The 16,443-nt window shown below is 41.8% G+C and overlaps 1 pseudogene; it reads right to left on the bottom strand.

Moving 5' to 3' along the window:
- Nucleotides 1-908: 908 nt before the first annotated feature.
- LOC117718839 (pyruvate kinase PKM pseudogene) lies at nt 909-2,450 on the bottom strand (annotated as a pseudogene).
- Nucleotides 2,451-16,443: the final 13,993 nt, after the last annotated feature.

Below are 16,443 nucleotides of genomic sequence, written 5' to 3' on the forward strand. Positions count from 1 at the left end.
AGAAATGTTATATTAAAAGCATATACATTAGAGAGATAAAGAAAACAACTTTCCATTGTCATCTCTGTATTGAAGATTGTAGTCAATGCAAAAGGACAAGAGAAGACATAGTTTGTAAGGGTCAAAAGCACTGAAGGCTCTGTACTCAGCATTTTATCTGTAGAAAGCATGAGAAAACAGAAAGAAGGTATAAAAAGAGGCAGAACTACATCAGAGTACACAGAGTAAGACAATATCACATTGGGAAAGCTGGATACACCAAGTTGTCAGTTCCTAGTCAGAGACTGGTGCTGGAGACATGCCCCCAGTGCTTTCTCTTTGTATGATTCTTTGTTTGTTTGTTTTCTTTTGTTTTTTGTTGTTTTTGTTTGTTCAGCTGCTGTTTATTGATATTCAGGTGGGCACTATAGCAACAGGCCTGGAGATTCTGCAGAATACAAGGTGGAGTGTGGAGTGTCTGCAGTGACAGCAGTGGAGTGCACAAGGAGGAGTGAAAAGGACAAAGCTGTTGGGAAAGCAAGTCAGGGCCAGGGCCAAAAGTCATCTACACTGGGACCCTGGGCCCCATGCCCTCAGCCCCTACTCTTGCCATCTCCTGACTCCAGGCTAGGGCTGGGAATTCTCTGGACAACTTTCTACAGAAGCAAAGTACACAGAGATGCAGCTGCCCTTCTGTGATAAAGTCAGAGGGTTTCCAATCCTGCATTCCTCCTTCACCTCTGGCTCAAGCAGGGCCATAAAAATACCTGGGCTCTATTGCGTGTTTCAGAGGCACTGATTTTCCCTGGTGTCCCAGCCCACTAGCGCCACACTATGGCCCAGAGTGAGCACTACAAGCGTTGCTGCCCTAATGGATAGGATAGGGGAGGGGAAAGGACAGGAGCTAGGAGAGGGGTTCCAGAGAGCCATCAAGGTACAGGCACTACACGCATGGTGTTGTTGAAGCCAGAGCCAGGGCGCCACCCGGTCAGCACAGTGACCACATCTCCCTTCTTGAAGAAGCTTCGAGCTTTGCCAACATCCGTGGCCAAGTTTACACGAAGGTCAACATCCTCAGCATCCTCACACAGCACAGGGAAGATGCCACGATACAGATGGGTCTGGTGAGCAGTCTAGGATTGCACATCACAGCAATGATAGGAGCCCGAGGGCGGTACCTGGCCACTTGGTGAGCAGGATAATGGCCCCACTGCAGCACTTGAAGGAGGCCTCCACTGTGCCCATGGCGGCAGCTTCTGTGGAGTCGCTGGTAATGGCTGCCAAGGCGGAGGAGTTCCTCTAATAACTGCAAGTGGTAGATGGCAGCCTCTGCCTCTCGGGCAATCAGGTGCCGCATGTGAACAGCCTCCCGAGGGTAGCCCCCCTTGGCTGTTTCTCCGGACACCATCATGCAGTCTGCTCCATCTAGGACTGCATTGGCCACATCACTGCCTTCAGCACGGGTAGGGCGTGGCTTCCTAATCATGTTCTCCAGCATCTGTGTGGCACAGATGACAGGCTTCCCGGCTTAGTTGCATCACCTGATCATTATCTTCTGAGCCAGGAAGACCTCCTCTGCAGGAATCTCAATGCCCAGGTCACCACGAGCCACCATGGTCCCATTGATGGCCTCCAGAATCTCATCAAACCTGCGGGCACCTTCACGGTTCTCGATTTCATTGATCTTGATGTTCTTCCCCTTCTCTCCCAGGACCTTCCTAACTTCATGCATGTCAGCTGCCTTGTGGATGAAAGACGCAAACGCCATGTCCACATCCTGTTCCACCCCAAACTTCAGGTCCTGGATGTCCTTTTCTGACATGGCAGGGAGGTCCACAGCAACTCTGGGCAGGTTCACACCCTTCTTGCTGCCCAAGGAGCCACCATTCTCCACCTCTGTCACCAGGAAGTCAGCACCTTTCTCCTTCACCTGCAGTGAGAGGAGCCCATCGTCCAGGTAGATCTTGCTGCCCACCTCCACCACCTTGCAGATGTTCTTATAGTCCAGCCACAGGATGTTCTCCTCACACTTCTCCATGTAGGCATTGTCCAGGGTAATCTTCGGAGTGGCTCCCTCCTTCAGCTCCACCTCTGCAGTGTCGCTGTCCTTGATGAGTCCAGTCCGGATCTCAGGTCTCTTTGTATCCAGAGCCACCGCAATGGGACGGTAGAGAATGGGACCAGATGCAGAGCGTTCTGTGGCTGCATGGACATTCCTGATGGTCTCTGCATGGTATTCATGGGTTCCATGAGAGGAATTCAGCCGAGCCACATTCATTCCAGCTTCTCCTTGAGCATCTCCACAGATCGGGAAGCAGGGCCAATGGTACAAATTATGCTAGTGTTACGGGCTGTGATGGGCGTGAAGTCAATGCCCAGGCGGCACATGTGCTCCAGGAAGGTGTCAGCCATGGCTGCGTGGAGCTGCTGGGTCTGAAGACAGTCCCTGCTTCGATGTGTGACTTCGGCATGGTTCCTTAAGTCCTCGGGTGTACTTCAGATCCTGCTGCGATACCTACAGCAGAAGTCTGTTGAGTCGGGATGCATTATTGCTGCAGTACGGCTCTTTGTATAATTCAAATATGGCGTTGGGAGAAATCTTATTTTGCAGACCTACTCATCAAACATACTAAAAGGTCATAATTGACAGTAGATACAATATCACCTAAGAAATCTGAAGGTAGTTTTTAGTGGGCACTAATTAGAGATTTATCAAAGAAGTGGATACTTGACAAAATCAGTATTTTCCAGAATTAGTCAATTAGAAAATTGTCTATCTGTGCACGGAGCTGATCCTCTGCCACAGTGCCCAGAGCTGAACCTGCTCAAATTCTTGGCCCAAGAAGAACCAGGCCAGAGTCATCAGGAGACAGGAACCAAGGAACAGCTGGGGACAGGATCCTTCAGGTTTCCATCTGCGCCTCTGACCAGGCCAGCCTAGTCAGTCAAAAGGTTCTCCAGAGAAGAAGTGAGGATTAAAAAGAGAAAAGACAACTAGACAACATTGTAGCATGACCCCAGCCAGTTTTGAGGCTGAAGGCAGGTTTATTTTTTCCCAATCTGCTTTTATACCATTTTAATTACATGCAAGTATTTAGGTCAGTTCTAGGTTGAGGAACTAGCAATACAATAAATGCAAATAGTCAAGGAACAAGCAAGGCAATAAGCAAAGTCCCATGATCACTGTTTCTAAGGGCTTGAAAGGATGACCAAATATCTGAACCTACTTTCCTGTAATAGCCCATAGACATAGTCAATGCCTGAGGCCTACTTCTGTGTTCTAGCCTAAGATTTAGATTCCTGACTGAAATTACTTCCCTGTTTTAGCCTACAATTAGATTCCTGCCTGAACTTACTTCCTTGTCTTTGGCCAATGTCAGATTCCTGCCAAGCAGCCCCAAAATATCTCCACAAACCCTGGAGCTGAACCTGTGCCACAGCTCTTCATACAAAATTCATCCTGGAGAAAACTGGTCTCCCAGGAGTACTGACACACAGGCTTGCAGAAGGGACAAGCCACAGTCAGAGACAGCAAGACCAGATAACACCAGAGATATCCAGATGACGAGAGGCAAGGGCAAGAACATAAGCAACAGAAACCAAGGCAACTTGGCATCAACAGAACCCAGTTCTCCCTCCACATCGAGCCCTGGATACTAAAACATACCAGAAAAGCAAGACTCTGATTTAAAGACACATCTCAGGATGATGATAGAGAACTTTAAGAAGGATATAAATAACTCCCTTAAAAAATACAGGAGAACTCAGGTAAACAATTAGGAGCCCTTAAAGACAAAATATAAAAATCCATTAAAGAATTGCAGGAAAACACAACCAAATAAGTGAAGGAATTGAACAAAATCATCAAGAATCTAAAAATGAAAATAGAATCAATAAAGAAATCACAAAGAAAGAAATCACAAAGGGAAGGAGATAGAAAAACTAGGAAAGAGATCAGGAGTCATAGATGCAAGCATCACCAACAGAATAGAAGAGATAGAAGAGAGAATCTCAGTTGTAGAAGATACCAAAGTAAACATTGACACAAGAGTCAAAGAAAATGCAAAAGGCAAAAAGCTCCTAACCCAAAACATCCAGGAAATCCAGGACACAATGAGAAGACCAAACCTAAGGATAATAGGTATAGAAGAGATTAAAGATTCACAACTTAAATGGCCAGTAAATATCTTCCACAAAATTATAGAAAACTTCCCTAACCTAAAGAAAGAGATGCCCATAAATATACAAGAAGCCTACAGAACTCCAAATAGACTGGACAAGAAAAGAAATTCCTCCCGTCACATAATCAAAACACCAAATGCAAAAAAAAAAAAAAGAATATTAAAAGCAATAAGAGGAAAGGGTCAAGTAATATATGAAGGCAGACCTATCTGAATTACACCAGACTTCTCACCAGAAACTATGAAAGCTAGAAGATACTGAGCAGATGTCATACAGACCCTAAGAGAACAGAAACGCCAGCCAAGTTTACTATACCCAGAAAAACTCTCAATAAATAAACATAGAAGGAGAAAACAAGATATTGCATGACAAAAAAAAAATTACACAATATCTGTCCACAAATCCTGCCCTACAAAGAATAATAGATGGGAAACTCCAACACAAGGAGGGAAACTGCATCCTAGAAAAAGCAAAAAAGTAATCTTCTTTCAACACACCCAAAAGAAGATAGTCACACAAACTTAATTCCACCTCTAACAACAAAAATAACAGGAAGCAAAAATCACTATTTCTTAATATCTCCTGACATCAATGGACTCAATTCCCTAATAAAAAGGCATAGACTAACAGACTGGATACGCAAACAGGACCCAGCATTTTGCTGTATACAGGAAATACACTTCAGTGTCAAAGACAGACACTACCTCAGGGTAAAGGGCTAGATGAAACAAGCTGGAGTAGCCATTGTAATATCGAATAAAATCAACTTTCAACCAAAAGTTATCAAAAAAGATAAGGAAAGACATTTCATACTCATAAAAAGAAAAATCTACCAAGATGAACTCCCAATTCAGAACATGTATGCTCCAAATGCAAGGGCACCCACTTTCATAAAAGAAACTTTAGTAAAGGTCAAAGTGCATATTGCACCTCACACAATAATAGTGGGAGACTTCAACACCCACTCTCATCAATAGACAGATCATAGAAACAGAAACTAAACAGAGACACATTGAAACAGAAGTTATGAACCAAATGGATTTAGCAGATATCTATAGAACATTTCATCCTAAAACAAAAGAATATACCTCCTTCTCAGCACCTCATGGTACCGTCTCAAAAATCAACCATATAGCTGGTCACAAAACAGGACTCAACAGATACAAGAACATTGAAATAATCCTATGCATCCTATCAGATCACCGTGGACTAAGGCTAGTTTTCAGTAACAACAAAAACAACAGAAAGCTCACATATATATGTAAGCTGAACAACACCCTACTCAATGATAACTTGGGCAAGAAAGAAATAAAGAAATTAAAGACTTTTTAGAATTCAATGAAAATGAAGGCATAATATACCCAAACTTGTGGGATACAACTAAGGTAGTGCTAAGAGGAAAACTCATAGCTCTAAGTGCCTACAAAAAGAAACTGGAGAGACCATGCACTAGCAGCTTGGCAGCACATCTGAAAGCTCTAGAACAAAAAGAAGCAAATGCACCCAAGAGAAGTAGATGGCAGAAAATAATCAAACTCAGGGCTGAAATCAACCAAGTAGAAACAAAAAGAACTATACAAAAAAATTAACAAAATAAGGAGCTGGTTATTTGCAAAAATCAACAAGATAGATAAACCCTTAGCCAGACTAACCAAAGGGCACAGAGACAGTATCCAAATTAACAAAATCAGAAATGAAAAGGGAGATATGACAAAAGAAACTGAAGAAATTCAAAAATTCAGATCCTACCACAAAAACCTATATTCAACAAAATTGGAAAATCTGGATGAAATGGACAATTTTCTAGACAGATACCAGGTATCAAAGTTAAATCAGGATCAGATAAACCATCTACACAGTCCTATAACTATGAAGCAGTCATTAAAATCTCCCAACTGAAAAAGCCCAGGATCAGATGGATTTAGTGCAGAATTCTATCAGACCCTCTAAGAAGACCTAATACCTATACTCTTCAAACTATTTCACAAAATAGAAACAGGAAGAACATTACCCAATTCATTCTATGAAGCCACAGTTGTGCTTATACCTAAACCACACAAAGACCCAATAAAGAAAGAGAACTTCAGACAAATTTCACTTATAAATATCAATGCAAAGATACTCAATAAAATTCTCAAAAACTGAATCCAAGAACACATCAAAAATGATCATCTGTCATGATCAAATTAGGCTTCATCCCAGAGATGTAGGGATGGGTCAATATATGCAAATCCATCAATGTAATCCACTATATAAACAAACTCAAAGGAAAAAAAAAACATGATTATTTCAATAGATGCCTAGAAAGCATTTGATAAAATCCAGCATCCCTTCATATTAAAAGTCTTGGAAAGATCAGGAATTCAAGGCCTATACCTAAACATAGTAAAAGCAATATGCAGCAAACCAGGAAGAACCATCAAACTAAATAGAGAGAAACTTGGAGAAATCCCACTAAAATGAGAGACTAGATAAGGCTGCCCACTCTCTCCCTATCTATTCAGTATAGTATTGTAAGTCCTAGCAATAGCAATTAAACCATCAACAGAGGTCAAAGTGATAGAAATTGGAAAGGAAAAAGTAAAGAAAATCACTATTTGTAGATGATATGTTAGTATACTTAAGTGACTTTGAAAATTCTACCAGAGAACTCCTAAACCTGATTTTAAAAAAAAAAAACTTCAGCAAAGTGGCTGGATATAAAATTAACTCAAATGAATCAGTAGCCTTCCTCTACTCAAAGAATAAACAGGATGAAAAAGAAATTAGGGAAATGACACCCTTCACAATAGTCACAAATAATATAAAATACCTTGGTGTGAATCTAACCAAGCAAGTGAAAGATCTGTATGACAAGAACTTCAAGTCTCTGAAGAAAGAAAGCGAAGAAGATCTCAGAAGATGGAAAGATCTCCCCATGCTCATGGATTGGCAGGATTAATATAGTAAAAATGGCCATCTTGCCAAAAGCAATCTACAGATTCACTGCATGCCCATCAAAATTCCAACTCAATTCTTCATAGAGTTAGAAAGAGCAATTCTCAAATTCATTTGAAATAACAAAAAAAAAAAAAACAGGATAGTGAAAACTATTCTCAACAATAAAAGAACTTCTGGAGACTCACCATCCCTGACCTCAAGCTTTACTACAGACCAATAGTGATAAAAACTGCATTGTATTGGTACAGAGACAAGCAGGGATATCAATGCAATAGAATTGAAGCCCAGAAATGAACCCACACACCTATGGTCACCTGATCTTTGACAAAGAAGCTAAAACCATCCAGTGCAAAAAAGACAGCACTTTTAACAATTGGTGCTGGTTCAACTGGCAGTCAACATGTAGACGAATGCAACTTGATCTATTCTTCTTCTTCTTCTTCTTCTTCTTCTTCTTCTTCTTCTTCTTCTTCTTCTTCTTTTTTTTTTTTTTTTTTTTGGATTCGATCAGCACAGGTTTATTGGGGAGAGTTGACTAGCCAAGGTCAAAACTGCTTGTCCATGCAGGTACAGAATTTTGACAAAAGGCCAGCTAGCTGAGGAGCTTTTTTTTACAGCATGGGGTGGGGAAAGGGAGGAATTTTCGTGTGGTTACACATGATTGGTTGTTTTACAAATTTTGAACATCAGCAGGCTATAACACTGGGAAAACCTCAAGGGGGGGGGGGGTTAACCAAGAACAGTGGAAAGTTAGCTAGTTCTTGGAACCACCCAGATGACTTGCATCTTTCCCTGTGGTCAGGAATGTGTCTTCTTGCTTTGGGCCTTCCCTACCCTGAGGCTTGAGGAATGTTAATCCAGCATCCTCTGATTCAAGGATAATGTCCTCCACCTGGAATGTGTCCCGGGGCAATGAAGGCCTGAAATCTTACATCCAGTTTTGCTTTCTGGAATTTGCATTCTTTTGCTCAGGTCTAGGGTAAAGAAAAAGCCTGTATATATTTCATAAAATGGTCTTTATAATTTTTCACTCTACATCCCCACTTTTTCTGATTAGATTATGTTTTTAATCATAAAAACTCAATTATTAATAAGTCCATTCTCACCCCACTTTTTCTGAAGTGGATCTTTAGAAAAGTTTAAACTCCAGTGTCATCATAATTATCATTTTCTTGACCTAAAGCTCTATATTGGTGGCGCAACACAAAAAGCTGAACAGCACTTATCCTTCCTCTAATAAAAGTTACTAATCTATTTAAAATGTAAGGACCTATGGTTAAAAGCAAGAGTAAAATCATAAGAGGTCCAGCAAGGGAGGATAATAGGGTTGTCATCCAAGGGGACTTATTGAGCCAACTCTCAAACCAACTTTGCTGTGCCTCTCTATTTTTCTGTCTCTGGTCTAACCTTTCTCTGAGTTTACTCTCTAATCACTCCTGAATGGTCTACATAGAAGTAACATTCTTCTCTTAAAGTAGCACACAGACCTCCTTCTTTAAGAAACAGAAAGTTTAGTCCTCTTAGCAGCACCTGTCTCCACATCTGTGGCCGCTCCTAGTCTCAAAGTAACAGCTAGAGTCAAGGAAAATAGGCTCTCTGCGGAAGCATCTAGGGTGTATTTCAAACTCAATTCACGAGTACCTGTAGGGTGGTAGTAAACCCAGGGAACTAGCTGGACATGTATATAATAATCTTTGGCCTCATCTAAGACAGAAATAGATATATAAAGGGTTAATCTTGAACTGTAAGCTCACCATTTGTCACTCTTAGGCACTAAGTATCTGTTAGCAGGGGTCCTCAGGCTCTATTTTATTGGCTAGGGGGTCTCAAAAAGATTTTATTTCTTTCAAACACACTTCCAAAGTTGTCCTCTGACTTTTACATACTTTGTGACACATAGTTGTCTACATACACATAAAATCACATATATAATAAAGAGAAATTGCAAAAGGAACAAATCTATATAACTCTAGATTCACATTTCAACTTCAATCTTGTAATCACAAGCTGTCATTTAACCTTGGGTGTATACACCCTAAGCCCTACCCTCTAAGGCAGCATTACCCCTGTGCCTCTAGGGTGGGATGTCTCAGGAGTCAAGGCCTGCCATTCTTTGGCCTTGTAGAATAGAAGAAGACTTTAAGCTAAACAGCAGGGGGTTGTTCTGGATGTTCTTCAGTTGGCATCCGGCACAGGTGGTGTTGGTGAACTTCAAAGAGGTCGGATGGTCACCAGCACCAGGAACAGTCTCTTAGTAACCTGAAAAATCATTTCTCACACAAAAAGGACATTCTGGGTGTGGAACAGGGACAAGGGACACTCTAGCCAGTGCCAGTTCCTGAGGGTAATTTAGTTTTAGGGTTCTGTATATTCTCTCTACCTGTCCTGAGCTTTGGAGACAGTATAAACAGTGGAGCCTCTAATATCTCTGACAATTTCTGACTTACCTTAAAAACAAAAGTAAAACTGTTATCTGATCTAATTACCTAGGACACTTGAAACCTCGGGAAGATCCCTATTCTAGGCTGTTTTCTCCTAGGTATTTTCTTATTTATTCTAAGTCTCATAAGCCTTTGCTTGTTGGCATATCTTACACTGTCTTATTATTTCTCTGGCCCAAAACATGAGGCCCATTATATGCTTTAAATCTCTTGGCTGCTTGGTTGTGTAAGGCCCCCACGAATGGAGGACCTCACCCAAGTCTCGGGAATTCACAGCCACCCATTAACTATAAGACGCCAAACTTGATGTAATCAACAAGAGGTATATTTTAATCAGTATACTGAGGTCAAGACCCATGACCCACACAGGGGCAGTAGGGTCTGACCCCGGGGCTTTGGAGACAGAGAGAATTTAAAGCCCAAAACCACAACTCAGGGGGGAAACCACAACCCAGGGGGAGTAAGGGAGGGCTATTGGAGAGTACCTGTGGAAAGTCCCAGCCTATTATTCAGTTTGTGACAGGGTACAAGGAACAGGCTATTCTCTAAGAGCCTATACGTAATCAGCCATCTATCTTGTGTCAGCCAAGTTCCTAGTATCCAGGGTGCACAGGCACGTTAACTTGAACTCCCAGCTCAAACCCTATTCAATCTATCTTATAGTCAGTTTTTAGTTCCTGGTACCCATAGCGCTTGGTCACGCTGTCCTGAACACCCAGCTCTGAACTCTTATCTTACTTAATTTGTCTTGTGGATAGCTAGTTTCCTAGGACCCAGAGCACAGAACAAGCTGATCTGCACTCTTGACTCCATCTGTGGAAGGTTTAAAATTTTTTAACTCTTTCAGTTGCACTCATATCTTAAGAGTCCATCTATGCATTTAGCCTGGTAAGTCTTTTGTTTTCTGGGGAGTATAGTGTGCACCTTCTTGTGTGCACCATTGCCTCTTTTTCTCTAGATAGTAGCTGGCAGGATGGCTAGCAATCTGAGTTCTTTCTCTTACTCTGTGTTTTAAGTGAGGCCATCTCTTAGGCCCAAAACCGTAAGGGGCTCCTGTACCAAGCCACTTGATCTGTCCGGTTATTGGCTCAGGCCACTGAGTCTCCTCCCTTCTGGTGTCCTGGGCAATGAATATCTACAGCTGCTGGCTTCATCAGGGTTTCCTCTCTTGGTATATAGTCCTGTGGACATGGGCTGTGGCAAAGGCATACCTGCTGTCCACACAGATGTTGATTTTCTTGTCGGCCCCAAGTTCCAAGGTTGTTATCTACACCGACAAGCCCAGGGGTGGGGAGTCAGCCCAGATGACATTTGTGTCCACCACAGTAGCAATGGCTTGTCTCTGACCCGCATGGAGAAAACTGCTCCCGTCTGTAAAGCAGGTTACCTCGGCTCCCGGCCGGAGTCAGTAGAAGTCTTTCCTCTACCCGTGAGTTCTTGTCAGTTAGTTGCAGCACGTCGGGTAGGAAGTGTATCTTCTATAAGATACAAAGGACAGTGTCAATAGGACAAAACAGCAACCAACAGACTGGGAAACAATCTTTACAAGCCTACATCTGATAGAGGGCCAATATCCAAAATATAGAAAGAAATCAATAAGTTAGACTCCAGAGAACTGAATAACCCTATTAAAAATAAAGAATAGAGCTAAAAAGAGAATTCTAAACTGAGGAAACTTGAATGGTTGAGAAGTACCTAAAGAAATGTTCAACATCCTTAGTCATCAGGGAAATAAAAATCAAAACAACCCTGATTCCACCTCATACCAGTCAGAATAGCTAAGATCAAAAACTCAGCAGATGCTGGCTAGGATATGAAGAAAGAGGAACACTCCTCCATTACTGGTGGGATTGCAAACTAGTACAAGCACTCTGAAAATCAGTCTGGCAGTTCCTCAGAAAACTGGACATAGTACTACCTAAGGACCCAGCTATACCACCCCTGGGCATATACCCAGAAGATGCTCCAACATATAACAAGGACACATGCTCCACTATGTTCATAGCAGCCTTATTTATAATAGCCAGAAGCTGGAAAGAACCCAGATGTCCTTCAACAGAGGAATAGTTACGGAAAATGTAGTACATTTACACAATGGAATAGTACTCAGCTATTAAAAACAATGAGTTCATGAAATTCTTAGGCAAATGGATGGAACTAGAAAATATCCTTAGTGAGGTAACCTAATCACGAAAGAACACACTCACTGATAAGTGGATATTAGCCCAAAACTCAGAATAGCCAAGATACAATTCATAGACCCCATGAAACTCAAGAAGAAGAAAAACCAAAGTGTGGATACTTTGGTCCTTCTTAGAAGTGGAAACAAAATACCCACGGGAGGAGACATAGAGATAAATTGTGGAGCAGAGATTGAAGGAAAAGCCATCCAGAGACTGTCCCATCTGGGGATGCATCCCATATACAGTTACCAAACCCAGATACCATTGTGGATGCCTAGAAATTCTTGCTCATAGGAGCATTATATAGCTGTCTCCTGAGAGGCTCTGCCAGAGCCTCATAAATACTGAGGTGGATTCTCTCAGGCATCCATTGGACTGAATGCAGGGTCCTCAATGAAGAAGTTAGAGAAAGGACTGAAGGAGCTGAGGGAGTTTGCAGTCCCATAGGAGGAATAACAATATGAACCAACCAGAACCCCCAGAACTCCCAGAGACCAAAACACCAACCAAAGAGTACACATGGAAAAACCCATGGCTCCAGCTGCATATGTAGCAGAAGATGGCCTTGTGGGACATCAGTGGGAGGAGAGGCCCTTGGTCCTGTGAAGGGTCAATGCCCCAGTGTATGGGAATGCCAAGACAGAAAAGCTGGAATCGAATCGGTGGGTGCAGGAAACACCCTCATAGAAACAGGGGGAGAGGGGATGGAATGGGGGTTAACATTTGAAAGGGGATAACATTTGAAATGTAAATAAAGAAGGTGTCTAACAAAAAGATTTCAAAATTTTAAAAAATAATAATAATAATAAAATAATGAATTAAAATTTAAAAAGAGGATCTTTGAACCAAGAAGGGTGTACCGTCAGGAGCAGGTATGTCTCAACATCAAATGATTAAATAACATTAAATGCCACATTCTGTGGATTTCTGACATGTTTGAAAACTATAATATATAAGGTAATCTGAACTGTTAAACTTTGAATACTCTCTGCCATTTCTAATTGAAATATCTTGAAAACACCCTTCCGTAATTAAATCAGAATCTAACATAACCTTGAGTTTGCTATCTGGCCCTTAACTTGCATTGCTCAATCATCTAAAACAGTTTGTAATAGCAGTTATAGAAGGACTGGGTCTAAGCTTGCTTAAATGAATACAATCTATCTAAGAGTGACAATATTAATCCCAGATTTTGTATCAATATAAGAAATTCATACCAATAAAAATCTTAAATCTGAGTCAAAATAAATTCTGTACCAATGTAAGAAATTATAACATCAACTTTGCATCAATTATAAAGATTTTTACCAAATAAGATTAATGGCTGCACAATCAATGCCACCTATTTCCTCCCTGTTAAAAATTCTGACCATTCCCAGATTACCCCTTAAATGATAACTTTTCTAAAATTTACAAAAATAACCATTACCAGACCCTCAAAGCCAGGGAATTGGGCTGACAACTTTCCATAACTTCTTCAGGCTGAACAGAGGCAATAAAAAATTCTTTAAAGGAGAAGGGAAGGGTAGAAATTTTTTAAAAATTTGGTTAGACTTTAAGAAAGCCAACTCCAGAAACTGTTATCCAGTCTATGCATGCCCTGAAGACTCACGGCTTGACTTAAGTTTTGACTGGATCCATCTGAAAGTTGAATGAGGAAAGATGATCCAGAATCCATTACACAGGGAATCCAAGAAGGTCAGCTCAGCATCCCTGAGGATGAATCTGGCCAAATCTGTAACATATAATTCTCACTACAAATTTAAGTACCATTAAGATATCTTTATGGATTTTGTAGGGTGCACAAATCAGTTAAGGATGAAATTCTGCTCCATGTTTGAGCATTTGAAAGACAGCTGTCTTTTTTATAAGCTAATCTTAATAATAACCAATTATAAGTCTTTGTTCATGCCATTGTGAAAGATGGCACAAAGAGTCTTTACCAGTCCTGTTTCTCTTGAATTTATCTAATTCTTGAGGGGGGCTCCCTCTGTCATATCTGATCCATATCACTCTGGAAGGCATCCAGGGCCTATTCTCCTTTCCTGTCAACACAAACGCAGAGTCTTTCTCCCAAAATAGCATGTCCTTCCTCCAGAAACCAGAAAAACCTTTAGCCTGATCTCTCTACCAGAGGAATAATAATATAACCACAAAATTGAAAATCACACATTTTGATAGTTAAAACAATTCAAAGCAAATAAAGCAATCTAAACAAATTCTGTATGACCCTGTTTCCAGGCTCTCTCTTTATTTCTCAAGGCCTAAATTCCTACGGTCTGAGATAGGCTAGGTCCTCTATCCCCTGTGTACTGTAAAAGCCTATTCTAGGATTCTAATCTGTCATGCCAGGAATATTGAACCCAGAATTCCCGTGGGGCCCACGTTCAAAGAATTTGAGTAATCCTACAAAACTTCTTCAAATCTTCCCTAAAGCATTTTTTTCATTCAATCTCCCTTCTATCCTTAAAAACCTTCTGCTTACAGTATAAGCCTATTCTAGGCTTCTAATCTGTCATGCCAGGAATATTGAACCCAGAATTTCCACGGATCCCACGTTCAAAGAATTTGAGTAATTCTGCAAAAGTTCTTCAAATCTTCCCTAAAGCATTTTTTTTTCAATCTCTCTTCTATCTGCTTGTTGGAGGCAGCAGCCTTTCTGTCTTTCTCCAGTTCACAGCAAGGGGTTCCAGCACCTATGCTGAAGCTCCCCTGAGCTTTTATGAGCCACCACGTGACTCACTCCTCTCACTGAGAAACCAATTTTCTGCTCTTCCTAGACCTGTTTCAGTGTGGTGTGGTGTGTGTGAGAGAGAGAGAGAGAGAGAGAGAGAGAGAGAGAGAGAGAGAGAGAGAGAGAGGGAGGGAGGGAGGGAGGGAGGGAGGGAGGGAGGGAGAGAGAGAGAGAGAGAGAGAGAAAGAGAAGAATTCCTAAATTAATAGTGGATTCTCCCCTACCACGTGCCATCTATTGCATATAATTTTAAAAAATTGCTACTGCCTTTGCTCTGGACCCCGGCCGTGCTACCTTTTGTTCCTCTCTGCTTAGCTCCAGGATCAACTGCTGCCAGCCCTAATCCAGCCTCTATCTCGACACACCTCTGCTCCAGGGGTCTCACTACCAGCTCCTACCCAAGACCCTTGAATCCACGGACAAAGGACACACAGACAGCTCTGTTACTTTACAATTTGTCCACTAGGCACAACTGCTGGGCGCAAATATCTCCTGCCTGGAAAACTAATTTATTGTCTCTCTCCATCTCCATCTCCATCTCCACATTCTTGGCCACCGGCCTGTGGTGGAGGCTGCAGGCTCTAGCTCTCCCCAAAGCCTTACATGATTGCTGTGTCCATCACTTTTCCTCCAAGACATGGCAGAAAAACCCCCTCTCCTTCCTTGTATCTGCCTTTTCCTCGTGGGACCTGGAAGTCCCACCTGTACCTTCTGCCCAGCAATTGGCCCCTGGCCTTCTTTATTGACAAATCAAGAACCAATCAGAGAATGTGATTTTAACCTCAGGCCTCCCTCTATACTCATATGGTCTCCCTGATGGTTAGGTCAGCCTCTCAGTCCCTATGAGCCCTGGTTAATTGATTCTGTGGGCCATGTTCTTGTGGTATCCTGACCCCTCTGGTTCCTATAAGCCTTCCTCTCCCTCTTCCACAAGATTCCCTGAGCTTCACTGAAAGTTTGAGTGTGAATCTTCTTCATTCAGTTGCTGAATGAAACATTTCTGATGCTTATGCTAGGCTCTGATCTACAAATACCAAAGTTTTCATTAGGAATCATTTCATTGAACTTTTTGTTTTTATTTTATTTATTTTATTTTATATTTTATTTTATTTTATTTTTTGCCATAACGTTTGGTTCTATCCTGGGTCTCTGGGCTATTTGGCCTCTGATTCCTGGCCCTCCAGGCAGTGTCAGAAGTGTGCTGCCTCCCATGATATGGATGTCAGGTTGGACCCGTCATTTTCTGGCCACTCCCACAAGTTCTGCACCACATTTACCACATCTTACAGACAGGTCAAATTGTAGGTCAAAGGTTTTAGGACTAAATTGGTGTCACACTTCGTCCACTGGAAGGCTTGCCCGGTTACAGAAGATGGCTGCTTCAGGCTTCATATCCCCATTACTACAAGTTTTTGTTAGAGTCACACTCATAGATGCCTGGGACTTTGCATTGCACTAGGTTTCTACCTCGCCCCATAAACGCCCCTCAATTCCAGTCATCTCCCAGTACTCTCCCCTCCTACTTCCTCCTGTTCCCATCCTCACACATCCCCAGTCCACCTGGGAAATCTGATCTATTTCCTCTTCCTAGGATACCTCACTCTGGACAACTCTTTTTTTTCTAGTTCCATCCATTTGTAAATTTCATGTTTTTTTTTTAACAGCTGTAGTAGTGCTTCATTGTATAAATGTACCACATTTACTTTATTCACTCTTCAGTTGAAGAACATCAAGATTGTTTCCAGTTTCTGGCTATTTTGAATAAAACTGCTACGAACATCGAACATCGTTGAGCAAACCTCCTTGTGGTAAGGTGAAGCATCCTTTGGGTACATGCCGAAGAGTGATATAACTGGGTCTAAAAGTAGATCTATTCCCAATTTTCTGAGAAACTGCCAAATTAGTTTCCAAAGTGGCCGTGCAGATTTGCACTCCTGTCAGCAGTGGAGGAGTGTTCCTCTTGCTCCACATCCTCTCCAGCATG

The sequence above is a fragment of the Arvicanthis niloticus genome, chromosome 13 (assembly GCF_011762505.2).
Source record: "Arvicanthis niloticus isolate mArvNil1 chromosome 13, mArvNil1.pat.X, whole genome shotgun sequence".
Taxonomy (NCBI): domain Eukaryota; kingdom Metazoa; phylum Chordata; class Mammalia; order Rodentia; family Muridae; genus Arvicanthis; species Arvicanthis niloticus.